Consider the following 22,098-nt stretch of genomic DNA (forward strand, 5'->3'; position numbering starts at 1 on the left):
GCCACGTGTTGCCACCACTCCTGCCTAATCGTTTGCTGTTGGTCATACTCCGTGCCATCCAGTCCAGCCTTGTCCATCTGCAGCATGTTAATGATCTCCGCCAGGTTGGTGAGCATTATTCTTGTTTTTGCCTTTTTCTTTGCTTGGCACCGTAGATTTCTGTTCCAGACTGTGAAAACGTACCTCTTGTCGCCTCTGCATTATGAGATCCATATTGTATTATAGTGACAAATGTACAATATTGTATACTTATGATACTTATGTTCATGGTGTGGGTTATAGATGGCAGTGATGTTCTACTACATGTTGGGTTAGAGCTAGGAAATAAGTGTTGACTACGGTTCATGCAGTTTTACATATTATTTTTGAAAGTATTTTAAATGTGTTTTCTCCGGGTACTCCGGTTTCCTCCCACATTCCAAAAACATGCTAGGTTAATTGGCGACTCCAAATTGTCCATAGGTATGAATGTGAGTGTGAATGGTTGTTTGTCTATATGTGTCCTGTGATTGGCTGGCGACCAGTCCAGGGTCTACCCCGCCTTTTGACCCTAATGAGCATAAGCGGTAGAAAATGTATGGATATTTGTATTGATTTGTGGACTCCAGTTACACACCATAGAAACCGTTGTAGATCTTCCAGAATCTGCACCTATTCAGCTGTGTCTTTCTTTCTAACACAGAGTGTTGGCTCCTTATTTTCTGAACGTTTGGCATTGTTTAACACGAGAATACAACTTTCTAACTACATTTAGAGGTCAGGAAAGTAGAAAAAGCATACTAGGTCCCCTTTAGAGATGAACCCAAGAAGTTTGTTGTGTATCACACGACAACAACCAACAGTGTATCATTTAAAACGGGTAATTCTGTGGATTGGAATCCAAGTAGTTGTTTTCTAAGCCATGATGTGCACTTTTCTGACAACATAAATTCCCATTTGCACTTGAAGACATCCCTAGTAATATGCCAACTTGCTGGAAAAAAAAAACAACAAAACATTTGACGATTAGTCGACGATGGGCAAAAATTCGATTTGACTATGAAAAATGTTATTCAAAGACGGCGTACATACCAGAATGTATTCACACGGGCTGATTTGGTTGAAGGCATTATTTTCAGCTGCTACATTCATTATGACCGATGCAGAAGACAAGCTTACACGGGTGTTTGATCGCCTTGTTTCCAACTATTTCATGTTGTTTATGCAACACATCATGCACATTAGCACAAGTGGAGCAAATCATTTCACCATTATTCGCATGAATCTGCCAAACGTTGTACAAACATACAGAGTGTGAATGTGACAGCATTGAATGTTTTCCCCATTTTCCGAATACCGGAAGTGAAGCAGAAGTGAGCAACCCAACCACATCAACCTTATATGAAAAGACGGGACGTAAATGTTGAAAAATGTTGTTGAATATTCCAATTTACATCTGAGTGGCACGTCAGAGTCCCCACCAAATATGCTTTGAAAAAGAGGTAGGGTGCAACCAATGTAATGAATACATTTCCTGGTTGACAGAAACACATTTGAATATAATTTCAATGTAATTCCCCGCTCGGTGTATATTTTGCTGCTATTAAATAAATGAAAACAAAAAAAACGCTAAATCAATATTTATGTCAAGAAGGTTCCCCTTGCATAACGCATTCACCACAATAATAAAACAAATCTCATTGCGTTTATTTCATATCGGTTGATTCATAGTGTAAAGTGCTTTTGAAGGGGGCAAATGGTGGAATGAATGGCTTCATTTTGACATCCAACACGGCACTGATAATGTCTGAGTGACACTCTGCTGCCTTTTCCTATCAATGTGAGGTTAAAGTGGTCGGTGGATGGACATGTCTGTAATTTTGCTGCCTAAAAGTCAGAGCAGCCTGTGGAGGGCTCTTCATTGTCACTATAAGATTGGCCAATTATTCCCACAAATGAGATGAGATGCTTACATTTTCCTCAAGTGTGAGCACACGTTGCTTTGTTTTGAACCTCATTAAATGTGATTATTCATCTCTATTGTTTAAGAATCGTTTTGTACGGAGATGTAATTTATTGCTATTGTATACAAGTTAACTCAAAATGACAGTAAGTTTCCAATGTGACATGTTCTCTGATAGAATATGTGCCATTTCCTGTTTCTTGCTGCATTGCATGGCAGAGAAAGGACACGGAGGGACGAAAAATGCCGCCCTCGGCCATCTCTGTATGGAGTTTGCATGTTCTCCCTGTGCATGCGTGGGTTTTCTCCGCGTACTCCGGTTTCCTCCCACATTCCAAAAACATGCTAGGTTAATTGGCGACTCCAAATTGTCCATAGGTATGAATGTGAGTGTGAATGGTTGTTTGTCTATATGTGCCCTGTGATTGGCTGGCCACCAGTCCGGGGTGTACCCCGCCTCTCGCCCGAAGACAACTGGGATAGGCTGCAGCACGCACCACGACCCTCATCAGGATAAGCGGTAGAAAATGAATGAATATTTTGACAAATTCTTGTAATACTTTGACTTTATTCTGCAGTTTTTTTTACATTTACTAATTATTTCAACCTTACATTTGAAATGTTTTTTCTCTTAATATTGGCTTTATGTTAACATTTTAACTTTGTTTTTGTAAAAAAAAATTTTTTTAAGTTGTTTGTTTTTTTTTATTTTAAACTTTAAAAAAATGTTCTCGTAATTTCAACTTTATTCCCATAATAATTTGAAAAGTTATACAATTATGGTACTATATTTATAGGGAATAAAGTCATAATTACAGGAAGAAAATGTGAAATAGTTTAAAGACAGCAGAAATACAAAAAAAAACATCTGTAATTTTGACAATAAAGCAAAAATATTCAGACAAAAACATGATTATATTATAATAATATTATGCAAGAGGCGCAATACACCCTGGACTGGAGGATGCAAACTCAGAAAATGCTCAAAGATAAATTTGAACCCTCAATCTTCTGCCTGTCCTGTGAATGGCTTGCGACCAGTCCAGGGTGTACCCTGCCTCTTGCCTGAAGACAGCTGGGATAGGCTCCAGCACCCCTGCGACCCTCGTGAGGATAAGCGGTACAAAATGAATGAATATTTTGACAATTTCTCGTAATACTTCGACTTTATTCTGCTGGGTTTTTTTTTTTACATTTCCCAATTATTTCAACCTTGAATTAGAAATTGTTTTTCTCTTAATATTGGCTTTATTTTGATAACATTTTAACTTTAAAAAAAGTTTGTTTTTTTATTTTAAACTTTAAAAAATGTTCTTGTAATTTCAACTTTATTCCCATAATAATTTGAAAATTTTTTAGACAAAAACATGATTATATTATAATAATATTATGCAAGAGGTGGGATACACCGTGGACTGGAGGATGCAAACTCAGAAAATACTCAAAGATAAATTTGAACCCTCAATCTTCTGCCTGTCCTGTGATTGTCTGGCGACCAGTCCAGGCTATACCCTGCCTCTTGCCTGAAGACAGCTGGGATAGGCTCCAGCACCCCCGCGACCCTCGTGAGGATAAGCAGTAGAAAATGAATTAAAAGATGGCTATAGGGGTGTTATATCATGTCTAGAGGGCTCTAATAATGCCAAAATAAGTTTTTTTTTCTAATGGTTTAACTATGCAAGTATTCCATTTAGGATCCCAGTGGTGCACTATAGTACATTTATTTTGATAAAATACTTACATAAATCTTTAGTTGTGTACAGGGTAAATCTGCATACTTCTCATCTCGGCCAAAACACTCTGGTTCCTGCAGCCCCCTCCACAACCACCTCTACTCTGGTGTGAACGGTCAGAGGTCGAGAGTTCTCGTACATGGACATCTAAATTTATGATGTGAGAAATGTAAAAGATCTTGTGGAAATCCTACCAGATGTAGGAGTTATGTAAATATCTGTTGGCTGCTGACAAAGAGACAATAGATGGACTGTTTCTTTGATGCCGTAGCGACTTAATACATTCCTGTATTAGCAGCATTGTCCAGATTCAGACCAAAACGTGGACGTCCACACTGCAGTGGTGCTGCTGGCTGAGTTCCTCTTGTCTCGCATTCATCAGAGCATAAGGGTCATTTCGGCTAAATTATAAACCTTAGGGTGAACACAACAAGCTAGGGAACTACCCAGCACACAAGGAAGAGATTTTAATAATGGACCACCGGCAGCCCACCACTTCAGAGTGTGCACAACAACAAAAAAAAGGCTTTTCTTGTGGGGGCCTTTGACACAATTGATCCTCGGCAAATACTTGAGAAAATTGCAGATGTCTACACCACAGCTGCTGCCTTCCTTCAGATGATAAGGGAGCTCAAAGTCGATAGAGGATGGTCCATGTGTGCTGTGCCGGATAGGCTTGTCCACCCAAAGGAGCGTGATTGATGCCAGGAGATATACCCGCCGGTCCGGGGACCCTCTTTAGCATAACATCCACTGAAGGCAACTTACTTTGACAAATGGATATTCAGAAAGGCTTTAATTGAGCCATGAAACATTATTTCATGTTGCAACTCATGATTCTTCCAATCGGATTCGGCAGTAGGACATCGATAAATGCACAAGCAATTCATTGAGACGGCTGTGGCCTTATACTGTATGTTCTACACTCTTAGAAGATAAATGCAAGCCGCACTGCGATGAAACACAGGGGTCAGAAGTTTACTGAACGTCTTTACGGGCTTGAATGCTATATTCAGTTTCAGCAGGTTTCATAAGAACCTCTAAAAGAACACAACAGCAAATGCTTGCATGCAAGATTTAACCATTTATAGGGTAAGGATGGTTCTGAAAAAGGCTAGGGATCAGTCCGGAATTGCATATCAGATCTTGTTGTTGTTGTTGACAGCAAAGGAGTTTATCAGTCACCAAGAAAACCAATACTAGATAACACACTTCAGTCAGCATAAGATCCTGTCAATGGGCAGTTAAATGATCCACAAAAGTCTTTAGAGAATGTGATTGTCTGGAATGAACTGGACTTAATGTGTTTGGAAGAGCAGAAATGGGGAATAAAACCCCAAGAAACATCCTCCTTTTGGGGCTGTTAAGCCGAACAAGAAGACTTCACAGAATTCAGGTCCCGACAAACCGTATACTGTAGAAAATTTTGGACGACAACCTCTTGGCCCAAGCCAGAACACTAGAAACTGATGTTGTATGAATGAGTCTTCCAGGAAAACAATGACCCAAAACATATGGTCAAACTAACAAAGGAGCACATGGAAAAACCTGTAGTGGCCTGGCCAGTCTCTGGACCTTAATCCCACTGAAATTGAGATCAATAATTTGGACAATAAATATAAAGAGCGGTGGAACCAAATCCCTCCTGAGATGTGCACACCAGGCCACACCAGAAGTATAATATTAGCAAGCTTTACAGCTGAGACGCAAGAATGATGAGATTTATACATCATGTCTACGTTTTATTATGTCCAACCGCTAGTGCCAACAATGATTGAGTATTTTACAAACGTCTGGGTGTCCAGATGTTTTCCTCCGAGGGCCACATACTGAAAAATGATAGATTTGATGTAAGTGGAAAAGCATATTATTATGAGGAACCTTTCCCCCCATATTTGTGCTGTATTTTTTTTTACTTTCAAAATATTTCAGCTGTCTTCTTTAATAATCTTTGTATATTATCTTCTCGGTTAGCACACAGACCTCACCGCTAGGAGACCAGGGTTCAATTCCACCCTCGGTTATCTCTGTGTGGAGTTTGAATGTTCTCCCCGTGCATGCGTGGGTTTTCTCCGGGTATTGTTAAAGAATCCTTAAAAAAAATTCCTGGATCCAGACGCCGATCCGTATCACCCCCAAAATTTAATCAGTGCTTCTATATCCCACTCCCGACAATTCCTGAAAATTTCATCCAAATCCATTCAGAACTTTTCAAGTTCATTTTTAACACAAAGAGAAAATTAAACCACGCTGGGTTTGGTGTAGGTAGTACAAACAGTCACTCAGGAAATGTTGATCCAAACTTGGAGTTGAGTCCACCAGTCCATCACTTACTATAAATATAAAAAAATATTTATATTTACGAAGTTTATTTCAGTGTGGAGTTTGCATGTTCTCCTCGTGCATGCGTGGGTTTTCTCCGGGTACTCCGGTTTCCTCCCACATTCCAAAAACATGCTAGGTTAATTGGCGACTATAATTGTCCATAGGTATGAATGTGAGTGTGAATGGTTGTTTGTCTATATGTGCCCTGTGATTGGCTGGCGACCAGTCCAGGGTGTACCCCGCTTCTCGCCTGAAGACAGCTGGGATAGGCTCCAGCACCCCCACAACCCCCGTGAGGATAAGCGGTAGAAAATGAATTTGCCATTTTCTCATAATAGTTTGACTTTATTCTGCTGTTTCTTTTTAATTTCCCAATTATTTCAACCTTGCATTTGATTTTTTTTCTCTTAATATTGACTTTATTTTGATGACATTTTAACTTTGTTTTTGTAAAAAAAAAAATGTAAACGTTTTTTTTATTTTTAACTTGTTCTCGTAATTTTAACTTTATTCCCATAATAATTTAAAAGGTTATACTATTATGGTACTATATTTACTCAGGTTATAATATGGAATTACAGTCCAAATATGTGGAATAAACTCATAATTACAGGAAGAAATTTTGAAATAGTTTAAAAAATAGCAGAAATACAAAAAAAAACATCTGTAATTTTGAGAATAAGGCAAAAATATTCAGACAAAAACATGATTATATTATAATAATATATTGCAAGAGGCAAGATACACCCTGGACTGGAGGATGCAAACTCAGAAAATGCTCAAAGATAAATTTGAACCCTCAATCTCCTGCCTGAAAGGCCAACATGCTAACCACTATGTCACCGTGGCAACAGAAGCATTAAAAAAATGAAGACCATCAATACTTGAGTCCACCGTGCGCTACGTCCACCTCACATCCATCCTTGACCACGGAACCCGCGTCATTCAAGCCATACCAATATAAAAAAAAAAAAAAAAAAAAAAAAACACATCTACAACCTCGCTCGGCTTCAATCAGCGACTCGGCAGCTCCGTGAGGCGATCACTCGTTCCGTCAGTCAACCAGCCGGGATTTGAAAAGGTTGTCACATTCATCAGCAGAGAGTGACATTCACGCTTTTACGTTGTTCATTTTAAATGCTTGATCACACACAATTATGACGGTGATTGACTTGTTTTTCATTCATCCTGATAGCTGGGTTAAAATATGACAGATGCAACTGACTGTACATAAATCTATCAACGTGGCCGACTCCCTCAAGGGGAATGTTCTCATTGTCTATTAGCTCAGTGTGTGTCCATATGTTCACGCGTGAGTGGAAGAGGTCCTGAGCCTGTCATCAGTCAGATTTACTACAGTAGTAGCAGCAGGTAGGCAGCGCTTGTACAGGCGCCAAGTAATATGAGGAATGCGGCGCTTGGGTCAGGCTCTCTTGTCCTCCGTGTGTGTGTGTGTGTGTGTGGATATGTGTGTGTTGGCAAGTCAGTGTTTTTTCAGATCAGCACCCCACCCTCGGCCCACTGATGATGTCCATCCCTGATGATGTCATTATATCGATCGGCAGGGCGTCTGTCGAGGGGTTTGGTTTCAGCGTCTGGAGACAGAGGAAGCAGGAAGAGGGTGGAGACGAGATAAATAGAGCTAGCTCGATGTATCCTAATAATGACTTTAATTAACAACCTCCTGTGCGCTAGCGGGGGTTTATGAAGTGGTCAGAATCGAACAATATTTTTTTAATAGATTTGCGTCCTCTGGGTTTCTGTGCGATATGCCTCTTGCAAAGTGCAGCACCTCCATCACATTGACAGTCGTTTAGTGGGCTGAGCCATGCAGCAGCTCTATTGTGTCGGAGAGATGGCTTGTACAGTACAGTTAAGCTGCAGCTGCTGCATTCGGCTTTACGGAGAAGAACTAGAAGAGGAGGAAAAAAAAAAAGAGATTCTTCCTTCACCACCTTCTCCTCTTCTATATCGTTCACTAGCCGCTTCCTGGAACCTGTCCACGCAATTGGATTTAGTGTCTGCGTGTGTGTGCCTGGTTTGTCTCATCCCACTCGCTGGCTTTCTGCTAGTACTCCCTGGCACTCTACTCTCTCTCTCTCTTTACTGCCCTCTTTGGCTCGCCTCTGCATGCTAATTGGACGATAATGCAGCCAGTGTGGTCCAAAACGACAACACAACATGACAGTGCAACAACAACCGTGCTTCTTTGACAGGCTGACTAACTGTGTATTGAGTTTCTTCTGCTGCGTATGCTGCGTATCGACATGTGTGGCTCGGGTGTTACAGTCGCTGTTTGTGTTGTGAGAGGAAGGCCCAAAGACAACAGCAGACACGGGGGCTGGAGCGCTACAGCCGATGATTCGTTGTTTACCTTTTATCAAATGCGTTCCCCCGCCTCCGACTCAGTTTCTTGATGTTCTGCTGAATTCATTCACCTTCATGACTCGTATATCCTACCATCCGTAGAGACACGCTCATGTACACACGTCTGTACATGGATACCCAACCATACATCTACCAACCCTGGTGAGGATAAACCGTACAGAAAATGGATGGATAACTAAGCACCATAGTTCCCCCCATATCGTGATTTACACCATAAATGTTACTCCTACATTTATTTTATCTACATATACGTATTTAGGTTCATTGACCATGAAAACAATCATTTTCTATTGCTTATCTTCACAAGGATTGCACGGGTGCTGGACCCTATCTCCGTCTTCGGGCGAGAGGCGGGGTACACCCTGGACTGGTGGCCAGCCAATCACAGGGCACATATAGACAAACAACCATTCACACTCACATTCATACCTATGGACAATTTGGAGTCGCCAATTAACCTAGCATGTTTTTGGAATGTGGGAGGAAACCGGAGTACCCGAAGAAAACCCACGCATGCACGGGGAGAACATGCAACATGCAATGGAATCGAACTCGGGTCTTCTAGCTGCGTGCTAACCACGACCGCTGTGCAGGTCACCATGAAAACATGCTATTAGCAAATAGATTAGATAATAGATAATATTAATATATAGCTGCACGGTGTGTGAGTGGTTAGCGCCTGGGCCTCACAGCTAGGAGACCCGAGTTGAATTCCACCCTCGGCCATCTCTGTGTGGAGTTTGCATGTTCTACCCGGTTTTCTCCGGGTACTGCGGTTTCCTCCCACATTCCAAAAACATGCTATACATGTTAAAATGCTAAAAATTGGCGACTCCAAATTGTCCATGTGAGTGTGAATGGTTGTTTGTCTATATGTGCCCTGTGATTGGCTGGCGACCAGGCCAGTACCCGGCCTCTCGCCTGAAGACAGCTGGGATAGGCTCCAGCACCCCCGCAACCCTTGTGAGGATAAGCGGTAGAAAATGAATGAATGATATTAATATTAGTTCAGTAGTTATTCACAAAAGTCGCACTTTCCGTAATGGCGGTTTTCTTCTGGATCCAACTCCATCACTTTTGAAGACAAGGTGTCTTGGCTATATATAATATGGCCATGTTTGTTACATGTTTAAAGCTTCATTTGTTGTCTTATGATGAAAATGTCACGTTTTGGCTTGCGAGGTGTTGTGAGGACGGCCCCAGGATGCGAGAAATTAGACGGAAAGTGAAATGAAAAAGGCTGCTATGCAGCGGCAGGAATCCATACAAGAGCAGTATAATGACAATGCTCCAACAGAGAGCACACCTAAACTAAATAGAAGGGAAGCAGAAACTTGCGTAACACAGGAGAATACCAAACAGGGCAAAGCAGGGCATAACTCCAAAATAAGAGTATACACACAGGAACTAAAGCATCATAGTATCTGGAATTTTTCCATTATGTACTGTAGATCAATCTTTGATATATTTTAGAAAATGTTGAAAACTTGTCTTGTATTTTTTTTCAAAGCGCTCTGGGTATTTTTTTGTGGAGTTTTATACAAAAATGCTGAAAATGGTCCTATATCACAATGTTAAAGAATCCTTTAAAAAATTCCTGGATCCAGACGCCGACCCGGATCACCCCCAAAATTGAACCAGTGCTTCCATATTCCATTCCCGACATTTCCTGAAAAATTCATCCAAATCGATTCAGAACTTTTCAAGTTTATTTTTAACACAAACAGAAAAATAAACCACGCTGGGTTTGGTGTAGGTAATACAAACAGTCACTCAGGAAATGTTGATCCAAACTTGGAGTTGAGTCCACCAGTCCATCACTTACTATAAATATAAAAAATGTTTATATTTACAATGTTTATTTCAGTGTGGCGTTTGCATGTTTCCTCGTGCATGCGTGGGTTTTCTCCGGGTACTCCGGTTTACTCATGCTAGGTTAATTGGCAACTATAATTGTCCATAGGTATGAATGTGAGTGTGAATGGTTGTTTGTCTATATGTGCCCTGTGATTGGCTGGCGACCAGTCCAGGGTGTACCCCGCCTCTCGCCTGAAGACAGCTGGGATAGGCTCCAGCACCCCTGTGACCCTTGTGAGGATAAGCGGTAGAAAATGAATGCATGAATGTTTATTTCAAAAATGATTATATATTTATATATGTTATACATACTGTATATTTCACTGGTGCATACACTCAAAAGTCAAAATTATCTACCTCTTTTTACATAAAATCTTTGAAATACTACTGGAAATATTGAGTTATTATTTCAAAGTAGATGATATCATAAAATTCAATATGGCAATAAAAATAATTACTCATAATTCCTCAGTAGCTGTGTACCTAACCTGAGCATCGGTATTATGTCAGTCAAAATAGCTACGTAGCGTTCACTGGGACACACGGTTCATGTATTATACCTACTTAGCATTTGCTATCAAATATTACAAATATACAAGGATTGAAAACAATTATGCAAAAGATAATGCAGCCGAAGTCAAGGCAACATATTAAAAAGCTTTCAGCAATGGGCACATTTTTCATTTCATTATGAAATAATAGATTAGGAAACAGGCTGGTAGAAAACACTATTTCTTTAGTGGAGTTCTTCAGTAGACGCCAAGCAACAGCATCAAACAATACACATTTTCAAACGTTTATTCTATACAACTACAAGTGAACATAGACATAAGCATCATCTTTATTCATAATCAAAATAATAAAGATGAAGGTTGCATCGCCACGTGTAGCTGGAAACTCCGCGGTGGGAGCAGGAGTCAGCTGACTGATGTCATATGACATCTACATCTATGTGCTATTTATGGGTGATTTTGGAACGTAAAAGCCGCCAATAGCGGGCATCTACTGTCCAGCCTATGCATACAATGCTTATGATTTTTCCATCCATCCAGATGAACGTTACACATAACCCTTTGTACACTTATCGCTGTAGCCGTTGCCCTGTGCTTCTCCCTCTGCGTCTGCTCCATGTTCAGCTGGGGCGAGTGGAGCTGGCTGAATAATGGCTGTAGAATCGGCCTAATAACATTACAGCTGCCATGAGGGTGGGGAGGGGTCAGGGAGGGTAAAACAAGGGAGAAAAGGGGGTTGGGGATATATGCATAAAGGGTGAGGTTTAGTTGTGGTGGTGGGGGGGGGTGTCTAAGGGATGGGTGCTGTGAAGGAGGGAGAGGAGGGGGGGGAGGGGCAGGTGCATCACTAATGGCTTTTTAAAAAGGTTACAGCATGTCGCTCCCTCTTCATAATGGGGCCCAGGCTGTGCTGGAAATGCAATTTCCGGGAAAGATAATGCAAAGAGTGAAGGGCTGTGTGTGTCGGGGAGGGTAGTGGTGGTGGTGTTGGAGACGGGGGGGTGGCGTCTCTGTACCTTACGCTTATATTCAAGTGAGAGAAAGAAAGACGGAGGGCTTGAAGACAGGGATGAGGGAGAAGTGAATGGGGATGCTGAGAGGAAGGAGCAGAGGCCGACAGAAGAGAAAGCAGGCGTGAAGAAACGTGATGGGTGGTGGTGGTGGAGGAGGGAGTTGGTGGGGGGACATGGTGGGGTGGGTGACAGATTTTTCTTGGATGCTTGGACAAAGCAAAGAGGGGAGGGGAAAGGTGGAGTGGATGCAGCACATATGCTGGAGGAGATACAGCGTGAACGGCGCACGCCGCCGTGATCAATAGTTAATGGAGACATTATCGCCGGACACTGTGCTTGTGTATCTAAACAAACATTATCCTTCAACCCTTCAACTTCCTTCGTGGTTGGTTAGAGCCAAATCTGCTAATTAACCCCGCCTCACCACTGTTATGAGCTTCAACTTTGCCTGATTGAATCTCCCTGCTTTTCAATGGGCAACTGTAATTGCTAGCCATGTTAGAGGGACCATTTAAACGGTATACATTATGTTCTTGTCGACACAGCACACTTCGCTCTATGCTGCAGTAATACTTTCAATTTATTTCACACCCTCTGCACCCAACACAAAATCAATAACTCACGGTTATGTGTAATTTCTTTGTGTCAGTCTCTAGTTCTGCCTGGACAATTACAATCTAACTAAATTAATATTGAGCTGGTATCTGTGTGCATGCGAGCTGCATGTGTGCATGCGTGTGTGTGTGTGTGTGTGTGTGTGTGGCCTGCATTCATTTTCATATAAGTGGAAAAGCATAGGACAATCGGAGGTAAAGCTGTGGCGGAGACGGTAATAATGCACATGCACACACACACACACACACACACACACACATCCCTGCCTTCTACGTCTCTGTCCCATCATGACTCATCCAGCATGTCTCTCCTCCTCTCCGCCACTTAACCACAATGATGACATGTGCTACTTCCTCAATGGAACGCCTCAGCCGACTGCTCCTCGCCTCCAAACTGTCAGGGGGGGGAAACTGATGGCCCAAACCAACAGCACCTGCTTTAAAAAACACAGGCCCTGCATCCTGCAGAAAGAAGAGGCGTGGAATTTAAGACTTTGAGTGGGAGTCCATCGCTCACTCAACGTGTCCTTTAATGTCCACACCCAACCGGTGACAAGCAGTTATGTATATAGCCAAAAGATGTTCGCTACTCACCGCTGCCCCCCCCCCAACAGGGTCTCAACTTCTGCTGTTTTAATGGTGAGGATTTGAATTTAGACTGGAATACATCACATAATGTATTACAATTCACTTTCACATCAATTGCTAATACATTTGTTCACTTCCTGTATTCAACATGCACCTTTTAGAAATAACAATAGAAAGTACAATGAAAAGGATATGACAATATATTGTAATCTACCAATTCAATTTCTACGTTAAACACTTCTGGCCTCTGTGTGTATGCTAGCTGCTCCGCCTCAACCCACCGTGGCAAAGAGGACTCACTCTGTTCGTGCCATTGTTCTCTGGAACAAACTCCGCCAAGGTGCTGAAAGCAATACACATAGTGAAGCCTCTTGGGGTTTGGGGTACAGAGACGAGGGGAAACAGACATGCATGCATATGATGACAATATACAGAGGCCGACAACGTCATCAAGTTCATTGAGTTTTTTTATTATTGTCAAAAAGGCTACCCCCCCCCCCCCCGAGATATATATATATATTTTTTTAATGAATGAAGAGTCTTGTCACATTTTAATCTCATGACATCTGACGTGAGTGTCACGGTTCGGCATGTCTTGTGTTGCGATGCAGAGAGCAGGACCAAATGCAGTGAAATTAGGGACGGGTGTGGGTGACTATGACAACGGAGGCAGACGAGGCAAAACAGGAAGTCCAATACAAAATAAGTGTCAAAAACGAAAACCAAAGCCCAGACAGGAAACACAATCAAACTGTCACATGGGAACCTGCACAGGGCGTGACAATAAGACCTTGTGACACCCTTAATAAATGTTGCACCAACGTATTGTATGAACTATGCCTGGCAACAAACCTGATTCTGATAATAATACGTTTGTAGTCCGGGCATGTGGGCTTCCCAGCATGCTTTGCAGGTTATAAAACATTAACTCATTGAATGAAAAATGCATATTTATAAATTTATAAATCCTGAGGAAACAATGTATCTAAAAAAAATGAAGTACTTCAAGTACTTTTAAGGATCGAAAATGAACTTATGTGCCGGAATGTACTTATATAGAATTCCAAGGGGAAAGTCTGCATGTTTGCGTTTGTATTGTATTGTATTGCCTAGATTAATCATCTTCAAGCATAGAAATAGCGGAATTAACTAAAATACAAACATAAGGCATGATGTTTAAAATATGTAGTATTATATACTGTGGCCACAAGGTGTCAGTAATGTTACTGTAATGTTTATTGAGACACACAAGAATCAGACTTGATCGTCGGAACAACAGGCTTTTATTGCAGGTTTGGATTAACACAGCTCTGATGTCACTTCCTGTTAACCTGCCATTCAGATCCCCAATGGAACACATTTACAGCAAAGCACACAAGCATGTGATTTCATGTTTAAAGTGCACTAAAATGTTAAAAACCACATTTAGAAGGTTGTAAACAGGTTTTCTGTGCTGATAATTATGAAGCTATTCCATTTATAACTAAGGAATTCACGGAATTCATGGAATTCAAGGTGTGTGGTCATTTGAACCAGACAGTATAAACACTTCTGATCCGAATTAGAATTGAAAAGCCACTCTTGTCCATGCACTATACTGTCTGTATAGTATAGTGACTATACTGTCTATATATTGTATGGTTTGAGGTAACTCACACGGTTTTAAGTACCAATTTAGATTTAAAACTCTACTTGTAAACCCTTGAGTTTGCTCAAGTTTAAACCTTGACTCTGTGATATACTTGTTAGTTGAGTTTATTTCCTCTGAAACAAGTGGACAAAAGTGACAGCTGTGAGGCTGAAGCAAGCGGTATCCATGGCGATAAAATGAGGGAAGGCATATGGATTTAGTTAAAGAAAAGTATCAAGTATCATGTCAAATTGTATATATAATTTAACTTTTTTAATGTTAATTCACACTAACAGTAAAGATATATGCTGCTTTCAATAGATTCAGTAATGCGGAATGAGATTGGGAGCTTGGTGAACTTGCTTACCGGCAACTTGCTCGTTGTTATGTTAATTTAACCTACTTTAGTCCCCCATTCCATCCATCCATTTTCAATTCCCCTTATCCTCACTTGGGTTGCGGGAGTATGCTGGAGCCCATCAGAGAAAAAATCCTTCTTCCAGTTTTCATTGTACCAGATTTGGTGCAAATTCCAAACGGGCAATTAAGCAGCATTGAAGGAGACTAGGCCTTTGAAGACATTTTTTGTTCTTTCGCACATGCCGTCTGATGGTTATTAAACTGCACTCGGCACCAGTAACAACCTTCATTTGGGCCGAGGATGGTCCCGTGTCTTAACGGACTGCCAATCTGATTCGCCGGTGACATTTTTTTTGTGTCTACTATTGCACCTTTTTTGTTCCGTAACCCTCAGGATACTTGAAAAAAGTTCAAAATAACTGTCTTACTGCGTCTAACCTCAGCTGGACGGTGCGCTATGAATGGCCTTGCCTAAGCAGCGCTCCAATACGACCGCGTTCAAGGAGAGGACGCTTTATCTGTTTTTTATCAAGACATTATGAATACCTGATATTGGATACACATTTTGGCCAACATTATGGCTTTTAAAGGCTGTAGTCTTAAATCTTTTGGTGGGCAAAACCGTTCATTTCAGTGAACCGGATCATTCTGGTTCATTCAGTAAAAAGATCTGTTCATTTCGGTCATTTAGGTCAATTGGTCATTAGCCTGTGATCTTCGCTGTGCATAAACCTGACCAGCTGTGTCGAGTCAGTCCATTCACTTATGTTCACGTTCGTTCCGACTCAGCGCAACAACACGTGATAACTAGTGGTGTGTCGGTCAAGAACGTATGGTTCCATAGAACTAATTATTTTTTGTGAACGGAATGAACAAAGTCACCGAAAGTGACGTTCAATCTCTCGGTCTCGGTCTTTCAGTCAGCTAACCCCACCCACCCACAGAGCGAGGCGCGACGATAGGATAAGACAGGCAAACATGCAGATAGTCCCGCCCTGCAAAAGGAACGGTGAAGTGACTCTCCGGCCAATCAAAAAAAAAAAGCCTTTTCAACTGACCAGACTGAACGGGTATTTTAGGGGCGGTGACCTTGTTCTTTTGACCCGTTCGTTCATGACCGACACAACCATACTAACACCAAGTGCTGGATTATGAATGAAAGAGGAAAAAATGAGGGTGGGTGTGCATGTGTGAAAAATGTTTATGGGTGTTGCAATTATTTGCCGGTGGTCCCTGAACATACCTCCCGCTACTGTACTGATGTTAGTGCCTTGTGTACATACAGTTTTGTGCGGTTCCTCCAAAACAAATGTGGTGAGGCTGGTTACACAGAATTAGTTTTGCTTACTCCGGCATTGCTGGACTAGCCTGCAGTGTTTCTAAAGGATCCGAAAGGCTCAATGCTGGACTGGTGGAAAGATGCAGGTCCCTGTGTTAGTGGGGGTGAAACTACTTGATTCACCCAGGGCACTTCCAACCCACACAATGACAGTGACTGATGTTATCCAGAAAAATACGATTTTGCCACGCGGCTTTTACCTGAGGTTACTGAAGTGCAATCTTAATGCTACCCAGAGCTCGTTGGCTTTTATATGAAGTTATTATCAAACGCAGAGGAACACCATTTAACTAATCAATTACATTTGAACTCGTGGGCTTGTTTCTATGAAATGCCAGGAAGAGAAGCAATTTTCTCCAGTGTGTCTCTCGCTGCGGCTCTGTTCCAAATCCAAATCTAGACCTCATCACACTCAGGGCATGTTCAGCGTGTGACGTTTTTCTGCAGTTAAATGGCATATTTCCTCCAAATGGTGCGCTACAGGCTTTCAACTTTTCATTTTGTGTGTATAAACCCTGGAGTAGTAAACAGAAATGTGCACATGCAGTTTGATTCCACACAATTTTTATGGCGAAAAAAAGACATTATTCTATAATGGCAGTTGTGCACATACGCCTACACACACTGAAGCCACCGTTTTCAGTTCTCTGACTTAATGATCTCATTTAATCTGAAAAGAGAAAATGTGGACTCAATGTTGCAATATTATGTAAAATATATATGATCATTTTCCAAAAAACAACATAGATAATAGGGCTAGAAACTATTTGTAGTGACTGTACCCTCAGAAAGAAGCTTAATAAGGTGGACAAAGGCATTTTTTCACGTACCTGTCTCATCTTTGTTTCCCTTTAACAATGCACAATATATATGTATATACTGTATAAAAGGCTCCAGCATACCTATAATGAGGATAAGCAGCACAGAAGATGTATGTGGACAGTGACGGGTGAGTGTGTGTTGTGCACACTGATTTCAACAGTGGTGCCAAGCTGACAAAAAAGTGCTGGCATTTTGTCTTCTTTCCGGGCACAAAAGAGGGAGTCGGCTGTAGCGGATGCGGCTGGAGGGACCCAGCAGAGGTGACCAAACCTGCTTTTGATTTAAGTTTTCAGTTAATAATCTGGGAAGACTAGAAATAAATGCATTCTGAAATAGAAAAGGTGAGTTGTGGATGCCAGCATTTTCTCTCATGTTTTGGTAAAAAAAAAAAGGCATATTGGCTTTGTTTGGCTTGAAATAAGCTATGAAAAAAGTGTTACAAAGGTGAGTAGCTCTTGGCCATATATACGCATATACATACACATACATACACACGTACACATATATATGTATATACATGTATATACATATATATGTGTGTGTATATATATGTATATACGTACACATATATATGTATATACATGTATATACATATATATGTGTGTGTATATATATATGTATATACATATATATGTGTGTGTGTGTATGTATGTATGTATGTATGTATTGCAGCTCTCCAAACCATGCGTTGCTCAGACCCTGTTTTATGGGTAAAACTTTAAACGTATCATGCCGCAACTTAACACTCAAAAAGTATACATACTTGAGAAATATACAAATGTGTAACAATGCCATTAAAAAGGGAAAAACAACCCCTGAAAGTTTTCCCATAATGCATTGCATCTGACGTTTTGAGTGTTAAGTTGCTGTGTGATGTCTTCATAGTTCTTTGTAAGATGACACCGTGAGTGTAATGACCCGCCATTTCCCATTTCCAATGGGTTGACAAGCCTGTTGTTTTTCATAGCTAATGATTGGCTCCTGTCAAAGAGCTGCCTGGTCCTCACAGACTCATAATATGCTATATTATGATGTGGACATGTACGACTTGTACACTAAATTTACGGTGTATCAATTTTGGAATACAACAATAACACTTATTTCCACAATTGATGTGCATTTTAATTAAATTTTATGTAAATATACAGACCAGTGCTTGGGGGACCCTTTTCTAAACCACGTTGTCCCTTCCATTTTACTTGGTGGACCAGCCAGGATACTTGACTATGATGCAGATTTAAATATGGGTATAACAAAAACACTGTAACTCGTATGTTGACAGTTTTAAAACGCCGTCCTATTATCCTGCATTGCGCTGGAATTCAAGCATTTGGTCGGACTGATCACATCTACCTTGAAACCCAAGGCGAAAATGTTGCTTAGAAAAATAACATCAGCTTAGTTTACCAGCAAAGCTTGTAATTGGAATGCGGAGAAGACCTTCGTACAATTAACATTCCTAGCAAAGTAACACAGTGAGTTGTGCTGCCCACACTAATGAGGCAAAAAATAAATAAGTAAAAAAAAAAAAGGAAAGACGCTGCAGGTGGCATATTACCAAGGAAACAGCATCATCCTTTGAATCCCTCTGGATGGGATGCTGGATGGTCGTCTCAACTCGGTGAACCACAGGTTTTCAGGAATTGCAGGTGCATCTCTCCAAAGTCTGGAGAATTGAGCAGGCTGCAATTAGAGTCAGCAGAACTCTAATGTAGCTCTTATAAGCTTTTCACTGCGATTCATTTAGGCTGAGCTATATTTGGGAGTCAAATCAAATCTAAAGATATTAGACATTATTTGTGGCACATTGTGGCAATGTACGTAGCGTTCTTTGCCTCTTTAAGCACAGATGTGCAAAATGGTTCCTTTCATTTGAAGACACAGGTTGGTATTCATGAGAAAACAATGCTTACTTGCTCTCTTGTCCCCCACCTCACCCCCTTAATGCATACAATAACTATGATGTACATTGCCATCTTGTGGAGTCAACCTGCAAATGCATTCATACGGAAGCTTTTATTTAGTTTATTGCAGTGGTTCTCAACATTTTTTTCCACTAAAGTACCCCCTTGTGGAATATTATTCTCAGCCCAGTTCCCCCTAACCAGAGAAAAAACCATTTTGGGTTGAGCTGAAACATCTCATGTATTACTACTGTTAAAAACAGACTCATCTGTAGTTGGGAAATTAAATCCCATCTAAGACGAGTTAAAGTGCAAACAAACAAGTGTGCATGTAAAATAATGATTTGTAAAAAAAAATTGAATAATAAACAACTAATGAGGAACTAATGACTGAGGCACAGAAACTTAGCATACCTTAGTTGCTGAGGAGGAGGCTGAACGGTGTTTGAGTGGATAGAACACAGGCCTTGCAGCTAGGAGACCCGAGTTAAATTCCACCTTGGCCATCTCTGTGTGGAGTTTGCATGTTCTCCCCGTGCATGTGTGGGTTTTCTCCGGGTACTCCGGTTTCCTCCCACATTCCAAAAACATGCGAGGTTAATTGGCGACTCCAAATTGTCCATAGGTCCCAAAGACAGCTGGGATAGGCTCCAGCACCTCCGCGACCCTCGTGAGGAAAAGCGGTAGAAAATGAATGAATGAATGAACAGCTAATGAGGAACTAATGACTGAGGCACAGAAACTTAGCACACCGTAGTTGCTGAGGAGGAGGCTGAACGGTGTTTGAGTGGTTAGCACACATGCCTCGCAGCTAGGAGACCCGAGTTAAATTACACTCTGGGCCATCTCTGTGTTGAGTTTGCATGTTCTTCCCGTGCATGCGTAGGTTTCGGTTTCCTCCCACATTCCAAAAACATGCTAGGTTAATTGGCGACTCCAAATTGTCCATAGGTATGAATGTGAGTGTGAATGGTTGTTTGTCTATATGTGCCCTGTGATTGGCTGGTAGGCTATTGTTTAACTCGTCGGATTACATGCAATGTTTGTAACAAAAAACAGATTGCTACAACATGGTCACCTGTAGCTTATACATAGATCTATGTAGTCCATATATCCACTTAGTCTTTTTTTCCCTACCGATGTGCTCTGTAGTTCGGAAATTACGGTAACCATAATGTCCAAAGCGATTCCCTCCCCTATACTGTCCTTGCCTCTGTTTTTTGTACTTTATGCCTTCTTCCTGCTCTTCCTGCAGTTGCAGGAAAATATAGACTTACCTTACTTTTCTGCAATGTCAGCTTAATTCTTCTCTGGAGTTGAACATCTGGGAGGTTGCTTGTAAGCAGAGGAATAAATGAAGCTGGGGTGAAGCCTGCTGTTGGAAAAAGTGGTACCAAATAATTCCACAACTGCTTCACGGATGAGGGAAGTGGTGCTGGTACTGCATACCCAATCGGGAACAATGTATCAATCTTACATACAGTGTCATACGTCAACAGTACTTAGATGTAAGTTGTGTGGAACGGTGGTATTTTGTGCCAATGTGCATCATTTTCAGTCCCATATTGCGTTCCAAGTGCTTAAAGTTGTCTTCAACCTTGTCAGGCATTGCCACGGCAAATTGCAGGACCATGAGGAGACCAAATGCGTGCAAGTGTAAACACCGCTTCAGATGATAGATGAACAGATGGAATCATCACAGCACACAACTATGGTATGTTCAAGGATCACCAAGGAAGCATTAAAACATAACTATGTAAAAGCTATAAGTTTTACCTGTATTATCACATATTTATACATCTATATTACCAATCTATGTTCAATAAGATGTTCAGCTCTATTCTGTGGGGAAAAAATTAGCTTCAGGCGAAAAAGGAAAAAACATTGGACCAAAGATCATTTTCTTGCCGCTTATCCTCACTAGGGTCACAGGTATGCATGCTGGAGCTTATTCCTTGGGCGAGAGGCGGGACTGACTGGTCTTCAGCCAATCACAGTGCACATATAGTCAATAGATAGACATTGACAAATCACCACTCACATTCATACCTATGGACAATTTGGAGTCAATTAACCTAGCATGTTTTTGGAATGTGGGAGGAAAAAGGAAATTGTGTTGCCTACATGCTAACCACTCATCCATCGTGCAGCCCTGTAAGCAGTAATATCCATTTTAAATTATTCTAAATCATTAAAACATTCTAAATCTAGTATACGGTACTTGTACTGTACCCTTATTTGAACTGCTGTTTAGTGCTGCCTTCATGGGATTAAATTAAGTATGAAATAATCCCTCTCTACTTTGGGCTTCGGATGTTACAGCTTCACGGTTTTTTAAAAATATATTAATTATAAACTATTGCAATTTCGTGGTTGGATATGGCTTATTTGCATTCATTTTAAATGCATTTTCATGCATAAAAATGTTTAAAAAATACAAATAAGGTATTCAGCCACTGCAGGAAGTACGGTATAGAATGGAAGTAAAAACAGGAAGAAAAAGGATGATAACATGTGAGTCTTATTAATATTATGTGTTATCCATGTCAAGTTTTTAAAAATAAGTTATTATGTCTTCTGTATTGGTTAATGCGAGTGCCAAGGTGAATGAATATAAGCATCTTATTTCATGTCTAGAGGGCTCTAATGTTTAAAAAAAAGTATTTATAAGGTTTTAAACAGGTTCAAGACCCGAGTTCAATTCCGTGTTCCGTGGGTTTTCTCCAGGTACTCCGATTTCCTCCCACATTCCAAAAACATGCTAGGTTAATTGGCGACTCCAAATTGTCCATAGGTATGAATGTGAGTGTGAATGGTTGTTTGTCTATATGTGCCCTGTGATTGGCTGGCGACCAGTCCAGGGTGTACCCCGCCTCTCGCTCGAAGACAGCTGGGATTGAAATTAAATATATTTTTACCTGCAATTGGGTCCTTATCTCTGCATCCTGGTGTCCAACCATAAAGCTCACAAGCCGGAACGTGACACTTATGGTATAGTTACGTGATATATTCTATTTATTTCTTATTAAAACATTCAAGAAAATTCCTGTGCAATTTTCTTGTCTTAAAAA

This window comes from Doryrhamphus excisus, linkage group LG16 (assembly GCF_037039965.1).
Source record: "Doryrhamphus excisus strain RoL-2023G ecotype Guam linkage group LG16, RoL_Dexc_Guam_v1.1, whole genome shotgun sequence".
Taxonomy (NCBI): domain Eukaryota; kingdom Metazoa; phylum Chordata; class Actinopteri; order Syngnathiformes; family Syngnathidae; genus Doryrhamphus; species Doryrhamphus excisus.